General features: G+C 40.3%; 1 protein-coding gene across 4 annotated transcripts in view; it reads right to left on the bottom strand.

The window, feature by feature from the left end:
• Positions 1-15,522, bottom strand: part of TNS2 (tensin 2) — a 1,145,004-nt gene that overhangs the window by 14,015 nt on the left and 1,115,467 nt on the right. The window lies entirely within an intron of this gene.

Raw genomic sequence — 15,522 nt, 5'->3', positions numbered from 1 at the left:
GCAAGTCACACAATTGTGAGCAAGAAACTGTTATTTCAACCAAAATACAAAACAAGATGAAACCTGCTATTAAAATTTGTATACCCCACATTGTTGTTACTTAATATACGCCAAGTCAGAGAGTGGTGTACTCTTAGAAAAGAGGTAATATTCCAAGATATTGAAACTAGAAGGGGAGGATACTCCAAGATATTTAAATTGTAGTTTATATACAAACTAGGATCATGTACCTTTTAGAAAATCAGTACTACTGAAAGCAAGATTTTAAAAGCTATATATAGTGGTTCTCAAGCCTGTCCTTAAGTAAAAACTTTTTAGATCAGCTTAGTCAAGGTGTCTTTATTAATGTGTAGTTTGAAGTGTGTTTACTGTTTAGAAGGCACCAGTACACCCCCAACAGCTTCAAATTTAGTACATATTCCCCATACTCAGACTTGCATTACAATTGCAACCCATGGAATTTGAAGAGGGACCCAATATGCAGCCATGCATCATGTATATACACACATAACCCAGCTTGAATCTCATGTGCATGCACAGACACTGCTTGGGTGCAGTGTACAAACAAGGGGAGGCAAAGGCCCAGTAGTAGTTAAAAAATAAATTACAGTGCTCTTGGGCTGCATTCATGTTATCCCACGGAAAGACAATATGACTTACTGATTAGGTGGTGATATAGGATCATAGGAAGTTACTAGGCTAATGGCCCTAGGGCCCTTACAAGCCTAGCTAAGTTCTACCCTTATATCCATGATCAGCACCTAATTTCCATGTCCAAGAGAGGCACAGGTGGAACCCTCGGGTGAATTTATGGCTACCCATCCAATCGTTCAGATTGTGCTTGAAGGCCAATGAGGTGTTGTATTTGACATGAAATGGCAGTCTGTTCAAAAAGTGTGGTAACCTCTGGGAGATAAATCTGTCCCTCCATCAGGTTCAATTAATGCCACATAACAGGTTAAGTCTTTACAGCGAGTAACCGTGTACCATTTGACTTGCGGATATGCAGCATTTCCAATAAAGCAAGGTCAGAGATTGCCTTATATGCAAGGCGGAGATTGGCTCTGAGTAGACTGTATGAAACAGAATATAGATGACCCACATAGGACAGATGCTTAAGACTTTGAATTTTCCTTATGAGGAACCTTTGTAGTTTCTCCAGTTGCTTGAAAAGGTACATACCAAAAGTGGCATTGTACTCAATTATTGGCCTGATGAAGGAAGACTACAGGGAGGTTATAACTTCTTTTTTTTCTGGAGGCAATGCCATTACTTATGAGATGAGCAATACAGAATGCCTTTCTTACCACTGTGGTAACATGGTGATCAAAGGCAGGATTGCTGTCAACCTGTGTGCCCAGGTATCTCACCACTGAGTGCATACTTAGGGTGTTGCTATTGATGTGGTAGTTAGCAGGAACATCGCTCTTACCGAAAGGGATGATACTACATTTTTTTTGCATTGAATTTAAGGCCATGACTTTGGCACCAATCATTTGTTTGTGCAAGACCCTCTTGTAGGATGTTGACATTGTTTGGAAATTCTATGACCGCTTCCAGTTTGCAGTCATCAGCAAACTTTGTCAGCCACAAACCTTTAGTTTATGATTGTAAATAGATTCCAAACAGTAGAGGTCCCAGGACTGATCCCTGTGGAACACCATTGGTTACAAGTCTGCTGCTAGAGGTGGATTCCCATATTTTGACTATATGTGTTCTATCAGTGAGCCAGTATGTGACCCATCTAATGATAAAAGTGTTGATACCCAGCTGGGTGAGTTTGTCAATGATGCCTGAGTGGGGGATAGTGTGAAAATGCACAGATTTCCCCTCATCCAGGGCCTTGGTGACTGTCTTGAAGAAGTCCAACAGGTTTAACAGGCATGATCTCTCTCTGACAAACCCAAACTCAGTAGGGTCAAGTTTTTGAAGATTATATATATCTTTGTTAATAAGGTCCATGATGATTCACTTCACGGCCCTGCAGATAAGGCTAGTCAGGCTAATAGGTCTATAGTTCATGGGGTCAGTGGAAGCACCACCTATGTAGAAGAGATTAATAGTGGCCGTTTTCCATTCAGCTGGGACGAAGCTGGTGCTTAGACTGTGACTGGAAGAGTACTCAATGGTGTTGCTAATTCTTGTTGGAGCCCATGTAGGAGACAGCCTGGGATGTTATCAGGTCCCATAGATGCTGTGTTTTTGACCTTATAGAGGGTGTTTACAACCTGTTCTTTAGAGATACAAGGTAGGGATGTCATGGAGTATGTGTGGCAGGGACAGAGGAATGAAGTTTTCACTGAACCTGTTGGCCAACATGTTAGCTATGTCCACAGGCTCAGTATATGTGGTATCATTAACTACTAGCTTGGCACAATTCTGGGCTTTTCCCTTTAGGTTATGGATGCAACCAAAGAACGCCTTGTGGTTGTCCTTAGTTGAGGAAGCTAATTTGGATTTGTAGTTTGCTTTGGAGGACTTCACAAGAAGTCTTATTTGCTTGTTTAAGCCGAGGAGGAAGTGTTTCCAGTTAAGGGATCACTCCCTCTTACTCCTAGACAACAATTTCTTCCTCTTATTTGTAAAGCCTGTTAATGGCAGTTGCCCACCAGGCAGGTTTGCTCTTCCTTGAAGAGCTTATTTTGGTCCTATCAGGTATGGCAGAGTCAATCCAGTTATACAGGTGTTTGTATAAAGCACTGGTGTCTAACTCGGCATAGTTGCCAAGTCCATCTAGAGGAGGGTGCAGTGAAGCTATTTATACCATCCTGTAAGAGGTTATAATCTGCTTTGCAGAAGTTTTTTAGTTTAGTTGCTACTGTGGGGTGGGTGGCGTGACAGTTACTTCGAATGAGACTGATTTGTGGTCATATCTTACCAGGGAATATCTCACAGTGGGGGTGCTACAGTGTTCCCCATATTGGTAAGCCCCAGATCTAGGATGTTGGCACCCCTTGTGGGGGTGTCAACCAGCTGGTCCCAGGGTATTGGAGTTAAAGTCAAGGAACTTTTGGGTATGTGAGTTTGAGCATGGGTAATTTACCCAGTCAATGGATGAGTAGCTAAAGTCACCCAAAACCATGGTGTCCGGGTGTATCTTGATAGACTCAAGTAAATCCAAATAGGGAGAGTAGGTGTCCTGATTCATGGAGGGGGTCCTGTAGTTGGCAATGACTTGAATAGGTGTCCCACCAACAGTTAATTGCACCTTAAGTATTTCCAGGGAATCATACTGTTTAACTAATTTGGAGGTGTATTTATCTTTAATGAATATTGATACACCACCTCCTTTAGTTTTCACACCTTCAGTTTGTGGTCTGAACATGTGGAAGGAGGTGTAACCCAGTATGGCTGAGGTGCTCTCCAAAGCCTTGAACAAAGTCTTTCTGACTGCACAAATGTCTGCATCATCCAAGGTGAGAACTGCTTCCACTAAGTATGACATTGGGATAATGGCTGTAAAATGAGAAGGGGAGGAAGAAACTGGGGTGGCTGTTACTGGGCCAATGTTATGCATATATAAAAAAAAACAAATTTGGCAGCTATACTGTAAGAATGTTGGAGTTTATCAGCTACATTTCTGAATACACTTCTCATTACAACAAGGTATACAATATTTTTATTATGGTATGTAATGTAAGGAAATGAATTTGTGCTTAATGACTGGAATAATGTGGACTTTTAAGAAGAGGTTTTTGTCAATCATGACACTACGATATTTCCCAACTCTCAGTTTGTTTAAGTGCACTAGATTTTCCTATGCCAGTAAGGGGTAGTGGAATTGTCACTGGTATCTCAATGCTCATCAAAATAAATTTGTCTTTTTTTCATTAAGAATTGGTCAATTTTTGAAAATTCAGTTACCTATCGAGTTGAAACCTGTCTGCAGCTTCCTAAAGAGTTTTCCAGTGAGTCTCCTCTATGATCATCTTTTACATTAAAAGGGTCAAAGTCTGCACTCTTGTGGCAGGAGAGGGCTGGTTTCACCTATCTGAGATGGGAATTACTGGTGTAAAACTTACTATGATGTGTTTACCTGCTTGGCCTGTGGGCATACCTACTTTAAAACTTGCCCTTTTCTGCTTGTATGTAAGCCTTGCATTTGTGAGCGTCTTGGCTCAGTTATTCAGAGTTTCTCATTGCTTGGTATTGCCACCAAAGAGAGTGATTTTGCTTGCTTGCATCTGAAGCCATCCATGGCAAGATTTTGCATTTCTATTGCTTAGTTTCATTGCATTACCAAAAATGTTTGTGCTATTTATTGTTTTTTTCCTACACTCTGAAGTTTTAAGTTGCATTTTTCCACTGCTGTAAGGGCTGTTGTTCTGCAACTGCAGTACTTTAAATACATTGTATCTGCTGTTTTCAGTGCTTTTAGGCATCTGTTCCCTAAGATGTGGGCTCCAAACCAGTCATTTTACATTAAGGTGGTCAAAGCCTGCACTCCAATGGCAAGAGAGGGCTAATTTTACCTGCCTGAGCTGGAAAATGCTGACAGAAAGCTTATTGTGTGCTTACCTGCCTGTGGGCATACCTACTTTAAAAGTTGTTTCTCTTTCTACTTGTATATAAGCTTTGCATTTGCCCAATGCATCTGTTCACACAGCGGTGGTTAGTGGTGCCCTGTATATTCGCAATCACTAGAAGTTGTACTTTTCCCTATTAAAAACTACTTCTGATATTTTCCACAGTCCTGCGCTACTCAACGAGCAACTAGTTTGTGTGCTAAGCAGCACTGCTACATTTAGTTTGCTCTTTAGTGCATTATTGAAACACTCAGAACTATCTCTGCTCAAAGATCAACTGGTTTGTGCACTAGGCAGCATCACTGCATAGGATAGTGTAGATTACACTACTTAAGCACCCATCCCCTCACCCTGCTGCAAACACCCCTCATTCTGTACCCTTGTAAAACATATATTAATGACCTGCTGCAATGGATACACACTTTCCTGCTATCTCTGCATCTAGATTGGTGGCCATGAGCATCCTGAGGCAGTGTAGCAATTGGTTCACATTCAGTAACAACCACTTTATTCTGAAAACAAATTAATACAGTATGTGAGTGATGCAGTTGTACAATGTCACTGGAGGTAAGACTCACATACAGACACAAAAACAACAAAAAGGTTGTCAGTAATAGACAAACACTCACTGCACACTTACTAAGGACCACACACATAGGCTCACAAATGCAGAGATGCTCACATATAACTTACTCAGACCTCAAAGGTCTCCCAGCTGCAGTCCTCAGACACTCTTCATGCACATAAACAACTCACACCACAGCACAGAAAACTGCATTTCTTAGTGTCTAATCTACCAAGCTTGTAAGGCGCAACACCACAGAACCTAATATTTTGGTCATACAAGACTCCATTGTAATACAATCTGATATCCTTCTCACAAGGCTAAATAAGAGGACGGTTATATTTAGTTGCCTGTCAGAGGCTAGGATTTGCCAGATCACATAAGTACTTTGGTCACTAAACCCCAAGTACCAGTATGACTCATAGTCCATGCGGGTGTAAATGACATGAAACGTACCTCCATGGACTATGTGAAGAAGGACATGATTGAGCTGTCAGAATAAGTGTCCCAGGTGGGTATGAGCCTAGCACTGAGTAACATTCTGTGGTCTCCAAGGATGATGCCACAACAGAAAATTACTAACTTTAATAATTGGCTTAGCTACTGGTGTCATTCCAAAGGGGTCTAACATTTTTCAGCCTGGGAGAACATGATTGGCAGGCCATGCTACATTGCCAGGGATAGTCCATCTGCCATCACAAGGCTTTTGGATAATGGCTACAACATTATCCACCCCTTCAGTGCCTTTTTTAGCCATTTCCAGACAGTCAAATCTTCCAACATAGAAAATTCTACCCAGGGTAAGCTAAAGGTATTACTGCTTAATGCTAGGAGTTTCAATAAACTACACTCCCTTAAAGCACTCCTCACCCTGGGGAATCTTGACATCTAAAAGGTGAAGGTGTATCCATCTATATAAAAGATAAACGCACCTCAAGCATGGTTAAACAATATGATATGCTTGCGCTATTCCACGTCCACCTAACTATAGGAAAATTCCATTACCATACCCCCGCTAGCTACACCATGAATTGGGAAACCCATACATCATACTTGAATTCACTAGAATCACTTACCATTCACCCCAGTACCATACACATGGGTGATTTTAACTACCTCTCCATTAAATGGGAAGCATACACAACCACTAATACGCAGGCCCAAAGATTTCTAGACTTTGTCAATGCAAGTGCTCTGGAGCAGCTAGTCTGCACTCCCACTAGGGGTACACATATCCTAGACCTGGTAGTCACAAATACCGCCCCCCAGTGTAATGTTCTTACTGGTTGGATCAGATCACAAAGCGGTCTCCCTTGAAAAAAACAAAGAAGCCTATGCAGAGGTGCACACAAAAGTCCTACGCAACTATATAACCAACTGGACTGAAATAACCTTAGGACAAACTGCAAAAACAAGGTCACCATGGTGTACCCCTGGTATAAATAGGTTATATAAAATCCTATCGAGAAGTAAGAGAGAATATGCACAACAGAACAAAAACTCCCCATTAGCTACCCCATTAGTCTAAACAAGCAAATCAGGGGACTAGTCAAGTCTTCAAAAGTGAATTTTGAGGCAAAAACGGCCTACCAAGCTAAGGATAACCTTAAATGAACAATCCCAGAGATTTTTTTTTGTTTTGATTCTGGCTTTCTGAGCATGTCCCAGCTTTGACTGCAGGGGTTGGGGTGGGGTGTTTACAGGAAGTTTCAATGGTCTTAGTCAAATTCCATCTCAAATTGCAGTTGTACTAACTACAGTTGTTCTCACGGAGTCAAACATTAGTTTCACCTGTGCTTTTCATCCCAAGAAATAAGTAGCCTTTCAGGAATTTTATGACCTCCCTTGCTAGTACTCTGCAGGAAAGCATATGAAGAAAGATAAAACGTTAGTAAGCAGAGTTTTCTACTCATTTCATATTTTATTTTGTGCAGATTTTTGAATGCTAGCTATGTGCTATAATGTTATGCATGGTTGCCACTTGCTCTCTAGAAAGCATCAGAATGATGCAGGTTTCAAACAGTAATAGAAGCAATCTTTTTTCATGTTCTTTTTCTCTGAAAACTAGCTATGTGTAATGGTTTTCTGACCTGCTGTAAAAAAAAGGTGTGTTACACAAGCAATAGATTCATTTTAAACAATGATGTCCAAACCTTACTGTCACAATGGGGGCTGTACAGTACGGCAACCTGTGATAGTTATACATACTAATTCTGAGATTGCCTTACTGTGGAGTAAGGAGAATACATCAAGTGGTTGCTAAGACTTGCTATGAAGTCACTAAATTGTTCTCTTTTAACTATACTGCTTGCAGTTACACTATGCAGAACAAGGGGAATAAAGAGCTGCACAATTAATGCAAACTTTTTGATAAGTTAATAAAAAGTAAAATCTTACAGTCTTGACTAACCACCCCACCACAAACACACACACAAAAATGTAATAACCTTACTATTTCCCAGTGATCAGGGACTGAAAGCTTTGTCAGGAACTGAATATTGTTAATTGTGTTCACCAGGGGGAATGAAAACAGGGCTGCATAAAGTAAACTGGAACCAGGAGTAGGACCGATGATGATGTGTAAGTGGGTGGTAACACCTGGGAAGTATCAGATCAAGTTTCTTTCGGTCAGAACTTTAAACTCTGGGATTGTCTCTTTAAGGCTTTCTTAAGGTATGTCTGCAGTCTTAAGGGCAGCACCCAACAATGTTTTAGAAGGCATCACCTAAACCCATCCAGATGATGCAGTAAACCTGCTGGCTGATAAATTCAGCTCAAATTTCACCTCCTCATCACCTCTGGTTACCCTCCAAGAAATACTCTTTACCATTTCTGCCAGTCATCACAAAAGAACAGGTCGCTGCTGCTCTCTCTCTACAGCTAAAACACGGCTTTGATGAGTCCTGACACTATCCCAGGATGCCTCTTAAATAACTTAAAACAGGACCTATCAGGCCCACTAGGACCTCTGTTGAACCACAGCCTCCAGACTGGCATTGTCCCTGTGGAGTAGAGGACAGTGACAGTCATCACTCTGCATATAGGGGGGCCATCAACAGACCAAAGATATTAAACACCCATAAATTTGCCTAGTCGTACATGCAAGACCATGGAAAGAACAATAATGGACCTGATAAATAACAATACAGGAAACCTCCAAACAATGGACCAAACCCAGTTTGGCTTCGTCAAGGACAGGTCATGCCTGCTCAGTCTGGTGGACTTCTTTCAGAAAGTCACAAGGGCCATGGATGACATTAAAACAGTGCATACTGCCTACCTTAACCAGGCTAAAGCATTTGACACAATTCCCCACTCCAGTATTATAGATAAATTCGCAAAACTGGAGGTAAATCCCAGTGTCACCAGACAGAAAGCCAAATGGTTCACAGAAAGGATACATGTTGTTAGAGTGGGAGAATCTGGATCCAGCAAGAAGCCAGTTACTTGTGGTATACACATGGTTCAGTGCTGGGACATCTCCTGTTTGGAATATAATTCTCTGAGGTCAAGGCTGATGCAGAAGGCTTTTAGCTGACTAAGTTTGTTGACAACTATAAGTTGGGGGTGATCACTGAATCCCCCAGTGATGTAGATATCCTTCAGAAGGGTCCGAGTCAGACAAATAATTGGTGCCAGATCCATGGTCTAAAACTAAATGCAAAAAAAACCATAATCATACCCTTCTGGAAGTCAAACACCCTTGCAAATTACATTAATAGCACACTCCTAAGAGTGGCTTCAGAGTTGAGAGATCTAGGTACACATAGATAGTAGACTGAACTTTGGCCACCACATGTCCACAGTGGTGATGTAGTCCTTCTATGTTGCACAGCTTATAAGTAAAGGCATGGCATTTTCATCCAAGAAAGTTATAGTGCCACCGCAGTCAACCCTCATTAATCCAATAATAAAGTACAATGCCCCTTTCGACATGTACTTGACCAAGCACTTGCAACAGCTGGAGTGGCCTCAGAGGTTCCTCACAAAGAAATACAGGGTGTAAACAACATATCATATGCGGATGACTAAAAGCACTATCCCTTTACTCTGCCTCTTACCGACTGTTAAGGGGTGATCTGTGTCTAACCTACAAGGCACCCTCAAGTCCAGCCCTGATTGAACTGTTACACATTCGCAAGAGAAACCGCACAAGAGCAAACTGATGTAGGGATCTAAACCTGGTCTGTGACGCAAACAAGACATGCTGGAGAGACAGATATGTGTCTCTCAGATTACCCCTTCTCTGGAATAGGCTTCCTATTCACATAAAGCACAGCTCTTTCCTGACGCTCTTCAAATGCAGTTTGGATCAATGGATGGAGAATTCACTCCTCAGGGGCACCAATGGTCCTTATGGACAGAGGCAGTGTGTAAAATACTCAAAGGCATGGGCACAGACCTAAAACATCCTATAGCCCTTAGGGATCAGAAATCAGCTAAAATTCAGGTAATAATGGCTAAGCTTGTAAGGGCTTTTGAGGCATCAGCCTAGTAATCTGCTATGAACCTATGTGAAAGTGCTTACTAATCAGTGGGCTGTACTAATGTTTTCAGCATGCCAGAGCACTGTATTGGTGTATGAAGAGAGATGCAGAGTATCAAGGAAAGACACCTACCATGCTCCAATGTGCAGCGTTTAAGGTTCTGAAAAAGAATTCTGCCATGACAGAACTAGTTTTCTATCTACTGGATACTTACCTTTCTGCCAACTTGATGTAATCTAATAACTTCAAAACTGCTGTGCATGACATGTACTGTTCTGAAGCCATATTGAGTTTCTCTTAGTCTGCCATACTCAGTTAAGTAGTCTGAGAACTGCTTATACATGTGGAATTTCTCTTAGTTTAGCGCACTCTGTTACTTATTCTGAGAACTGCTTATGTATTACTTTTTCTATTACTTTTTCTAGTATTTTGGTCAGTGGACTTGGCATGCTAATTGGGCAGTAATCTTTGACTTCTTGAACATCTCTACTTTTGAACACTGACTACTTCTGCTAAGCATTGCCATACACAGTGCAATTTAAGCAGTTACCCTTCTCATAAATGCAGGTGAAAGATGGTCCAGACACTGAGCCATGGTTTTTTTTTTCTGAGTAGCTTATATTCAGCTTTGTACATCTATTGGGTTATGAGCAAAATGCATCTTCCTAATATCAAAAGGGTTTATTCCCTATCCTCTATGTAGGCTTGCTGCTAGCTTGACTCTGAATGTAGGAAAATACGCTTTAAACCTTTCAGTTATTACTGTGTGGGTTTAAGACAGAGGGTTCTCTTACCTTGACTTTGATCTCCCCATCAAGTGCTAAATTCCCTTCCAATTGTAATATAGGTTTCATATCTGTATTTCTGAAGGGTAGTATAGAAGTCCATTTTCACCTTACCTGTAAACATATGGCATTTGCTCTTCAGAAATCTGTGTTTGGTTTCACTGTTCTTGTCTTTGGAAGATGTATGTGCTTTTCAAGCCAATAATCTAGCTGTCATAGTATCACAAACATCATTTATGTTCCATGTAAGTCTGTTGGCCTTGATTCCAATGGCTGGAAGGGATAATTAATTATATACAAATGCAGTAGTAAAAAAAATCAAAGAGCAAAATTAATAGAAGTTAGCTAGCTAACACAGGATCAGTTAATGGCACGGGGGCGTGGGGGGGGGGGCTTAACTCTACTTTCAACAGGCAGGTTCTTGAGTTTTTTTTTGCTGTAGCAGTGGAAAGGCTTAACTTACTTCCATATTACAAATGTAGCGAAGAAGTTGCTTAAGTGATTGGTCATAACGCCAGTGTCAGAGGTGATTGTATTGACAGTATTTGTGGTTAAAATTCAGTTAAGTGCATTTCCCATAACTGTTCTAAGGACTGCAATTAATAACCATGTACATCCCAGTGAGATGTAATCACTAATTACTTCATCTGGACTGTTTTTATTCTCAGTGGATGTTGAAGTCTCCCAAACATAGCAGCTCACGAGATTAATGTGTTTAAATGAAGTTAGGTTACCTAGAGCTAGTTTTATAGCTTGATGTAGACACCATGCTATGTTTGCATATTTCAGTGCAACTGTATGTACCAGTAAAATTAGCACTTCTCATCCACACAGCTGTTTATATTTTACACATAAGTTACATGAACTGATACTATCAAAAGTTTCATGAAATGACTATATACTGCTGTGCATAAATGATGACTTTTGCAATAACAGAATTGTTCTACTTAAAAACATTATGCAACTTGCTTCCCAGGCTGTGTGATTAAAATGGGAGGCGGCAGATTATACATTATTTTCCTGCACATGCTTTTTGTGAGTGCACCATCTGTAATGTTTGAGCAGCAAGGGAAAATGACGCCATACTCCACTTCTATCTACTTCTCTATTTAGTGTGTGTGTGTGTGTGTGTGTGTGATTTTATATATATATATATATATATATATATATATATATATACATATATATATATATATACATACATATATACATACATACACACACACACACACATATATATATATATATATATATATATATATATATATATATTTTTTTTTTTAACCACAACATCCTCCTCCTGATGGAGATCAGAACATGATGGAAGGCATTCATGAGATTACTTTTTTGGTGAGAAATATTTGACTGATTAGGGTTAACTTTGAATAAACCCAACGTTAAATTGTAGCCGCTTTCACTTTTGCAGAACTCCTGCAACAAGAAAATTTTAGACAGCTAATACTACATAATAACAAAGGAATAGCACTTTTGCACTGACAGTTTCAGTGGCATAGGGGGAATTAAGCCCTGACTATGGGCCAGGTGACCTGAGTTTGATTGGCAGCTTGGGTACTTGACAGGTATGGCAGAAAGAATAGGCATGCTCATCCTGGGGACAGGTTACATGTAAACAAGGATGGCTCTCTCATCAAACCCTGATGGAAGCCAGGAGCTGGAGAGTTTGTCCAGGTGGTTGTCTGGCCAAGGAGATAGAGCAGGCATGTGTCCATATGCTGCACCTTACTGCTTACCCATCCAGTAAGTAGAAAGAATCCAGAGAAAACTATCCACAAGAAGGTAGAGACCCTGAGGTCAGCAGTACATATGAGAAGCAAAACAAATATGACTTCCAGAATTATTTTATTTAGCCTTTTTGTTCAAACGTTAATTCTGAACAACAGTTCCCAGTTTTAACATGCCAAAATGTAATCCAGAAGACACAATCATGGACTTGTTTCCTATTTTACTCTTGCATAATTTCTTCACAGATATAGCAAAAAAGGTCCTTTCAGCACAAAATCATCAGTGACAAAACCACAGAATATGTATTTACTTTAGTACTTCAGCTAATATTGCCTGCTCTTAATTGGTAATATTAGCTGAGGTACTAAAAGCAAGCCTTTCTCTATGGCACAGAAGGATAAAGCCACTGGCTCCCCTATCATGTGGGGATGGTAGTGGTCTGACTCACTTCACTGGTGACACCTACTGGAGGAAAGATGTCTTGCACGCTGCAACAGTCTGGACATACAGTTGGTCTCCGCCAAGCGACATACCCTATAGCCTTAATGAGGTATGCGCAGGAATGTTCATGCCCAGAATGGAAGGTATTGCATAGCCTCATGTGTGTGAGCATACATGTAAGCTGCCAAGGTAAGGTGCAGGGTCCCTATATGAGTAAAACCCTGATGGCTGTAAAAATGACAGCCTCCTACAGTGATAACTCCACTGGTAAAAGAGAAGTCCAGGTCATTATAGGAGGGCTAAGTGTCAGCAGACAGGAAGATAAATGGCCATTAAAAATCTTTCTGTATGAACTTTGTGCCTAAATGAAATAAGGACTGAAATTAACTTTCTTTCCTTCTATTTTGTGTGCAAAAATAAATTCATAATGATGGAATAAGATGAAGATCAAGCCCACGAATGTGTCTTTTTTATTACCGGTGTGCTAAATCTAAACTCTAACATAGCTTTGTAACTAGAAATGAGCTCTGTAGACAGAAAAGGGGCTACAGACATGGTGTAGTTAAGACTTTAATAAGAAACCAGACAGTTAAACAAATTATGCAAAACTCAGGTGGGTCACGTGGGAGTAAGAAAGATTAAAAAGCTTTTAGGAAAAAGGCCTCAAATGTTAGCAGTAAATGTGAGTCGATTCTGTGGGTCACTCAACAGACATGCAAAGAATTTTTTTTCATGGAAATGTTGGTGCAGCCGTTTAGAAGTATATGGAAACCCCAAAGCAATGGTGGAATTCAACAGTAAATGGAATATGCTTAGTACAACTTGTATTTGGGGAGGAAGGGAATAGCTGTTGGTTGACAAGGATATGCAGCTTGTCTCGTACGTAGAGACATGGTCAGATTACGTATGACAAGACAGTCCTTAATTGACATTAAAATCTGTGTTTCAATACCCTGACCATGGCCAGCTGAAGAAGAGTATAGGTAGTCAACTCAAACACCTGAGGGCTGAATGTGTCAAATACTCAGGGCTGAAGCACTGGACCCCACTTCAGTGATGCCCTTGAAACCTAATAAAATGGGGAGTTTTACAAATCTGGACAAAATGTCAAGCAGAAATTTTACTCAAAGTTCCAGTCTGTGTTGAATGATCACCAGGACAGGGTGTCAGTATACTGTGGGTACAGAAACTGTGGGCTGCTTACTGCAGGATATTATAGCCCTAGGAAATATTTATCGACAAGGAACAGAATACGGTTTGTATCTCTTTTCCATTCTTTGCTTAATGCTTGTATGACTGTAGAAGAGGAGATTATGAATTTGGTCCTTGTAGAAGGGAATATTATGAATTTGGTCCCTGAAGAAGGGGAAATTATGAATTTGGTCCTTGTAGAAGAGGAGATTATGAATTTGGTCCTTGTAGAAGGGAAGATTATGAATTTGGCCCTTGTAGAAGGGAAGATTATGAATTTGGTCCTTGTAGAAGAGGAGATTATGAATTTGGTCCTTGTAGAAGAGGAGATTATGAATTTGGTCCTTGTAGAAGAGGAGATTATGAATTTGGTCCTTGTAGAAGAGGAGATTATGAATGTGGTCCTTGTAGAAGGGGAGATTATGAATGTGGTCCTTGTAGAAGGGGAGATTATGAATTTGGTCCTTGTAGAAGGGGAGATTATGAATTTGGTCCTTGTAGAAGAGGAGATTATGAATTTGGTCCTTGTAGAAGGGGATATTATGAATTTGGTCCTTGTAGAAGAGGAGATTATGAATTTGGTCCTTGAAGAAGGGAAGATTATGAATTTGGTCCTTGTAGAAGAGGAGATTATGAATTTGGTCCTTGTAGAAGGGAAGATTATGAATTTGGTCCTTGTAGAAGAGGAGATTATGAATTTGGTCCTTTCTTCCCTGTTACTGAAACAAAAGTTGCAATGACTGATTTAATGAAGAAAGGTCCATGAAATCAGACAAGTGGATTTGGTCTCATGATACGAAACACAAACACACACAGTTGTTCCCCCACAGTTTGCATCTGAAAACAACACGAATACACAATGCCTCTGTGTAGCATCAAAGTGAAGACAATTGTTCCACTAGGCTGCTGGCAGTTGGACTACCTGGGATCTCACATCTTGTCACAAAAGCTTCCAATAAATTTAGGCAGTGGAACTGCTGCAAATGGTGTTAAGCAACAGAAACTTCTGGAAGTACTTTGTGATGAAACATCTAATGTCTGAAAGCTAGTCTGAAAGCGAACAAAGATAAGCTGTAAAATCTAATCTTATTCTTGTGAAGGAAAGTCCCTGCCTGAGTAGTATGCATCAGAAAACATAAGTTAAACTGCTCTGGGTAGGATGTTGTTTTTAATTTGTTCAGCATTATAAACATACAAATTCAGTAGACCTGCTGAGGAGGATTTTTTTTTCTGCACAAGATGAAGAGTAAGTGCTCAACTTGGCTGGGGGTGGAACAATATAACCTCTTAGGGTTCTGAATCTTAAATTCACATTTGTCTGTTTTAAAGTGTGGAAATGAACTAAAGTGCACACATACATGTTCCTTGCATAAAACTGAAACAGTGGAACAGTAATACACAAACCAAATCTGAAGAATACTGTTGGCAAGAAATATTGAAAGGGGCCCCAGTCTGATTAGCTCACTGACTAAAACAGCAGCCAGTAGACAAGAAGAGAGATTCTAAACCCTAACTAAAGTTTCCCACAAGAAAGAAAATATTGATGCCATAGCAAACAGCACCATTCTCATATATTTCAGCTACACAGAAGCATATGTCTCTAGGAACAGTGAGAATGTTGGGGGTACGGGGAAGTAGGGCATGCTAGAACCTTCTCCATGCCTTCAATTTAAAACCCACCTCCACCTACTACATTCGTACCCTCCTGAAAAAACTTAAACCAACCACCCTAGCGGCTGACTTACTCCCAGCCAAATACTTACAAATAGCTTCTGATGCCATAG

This window comes from Protopterus annectens, chromosome 9.part0 (genome assembly GCF_019279795.1).
Source record: "Protopterus annectens isolate FY-2018-M chromosome 9.part0, PAN1.0, whole genome shotgun sequence".
NCBI classification, from domain to species: Eukaryota; Metazoa; Chordata; order Ceratodontiformes; family Protopteridae; genus Protopterus; species Protopterus annectens.
Note: the sequence above shows the minus strand (reverse complement) of the source record. Positions and strands in the feature narration are given on the sequence as shown.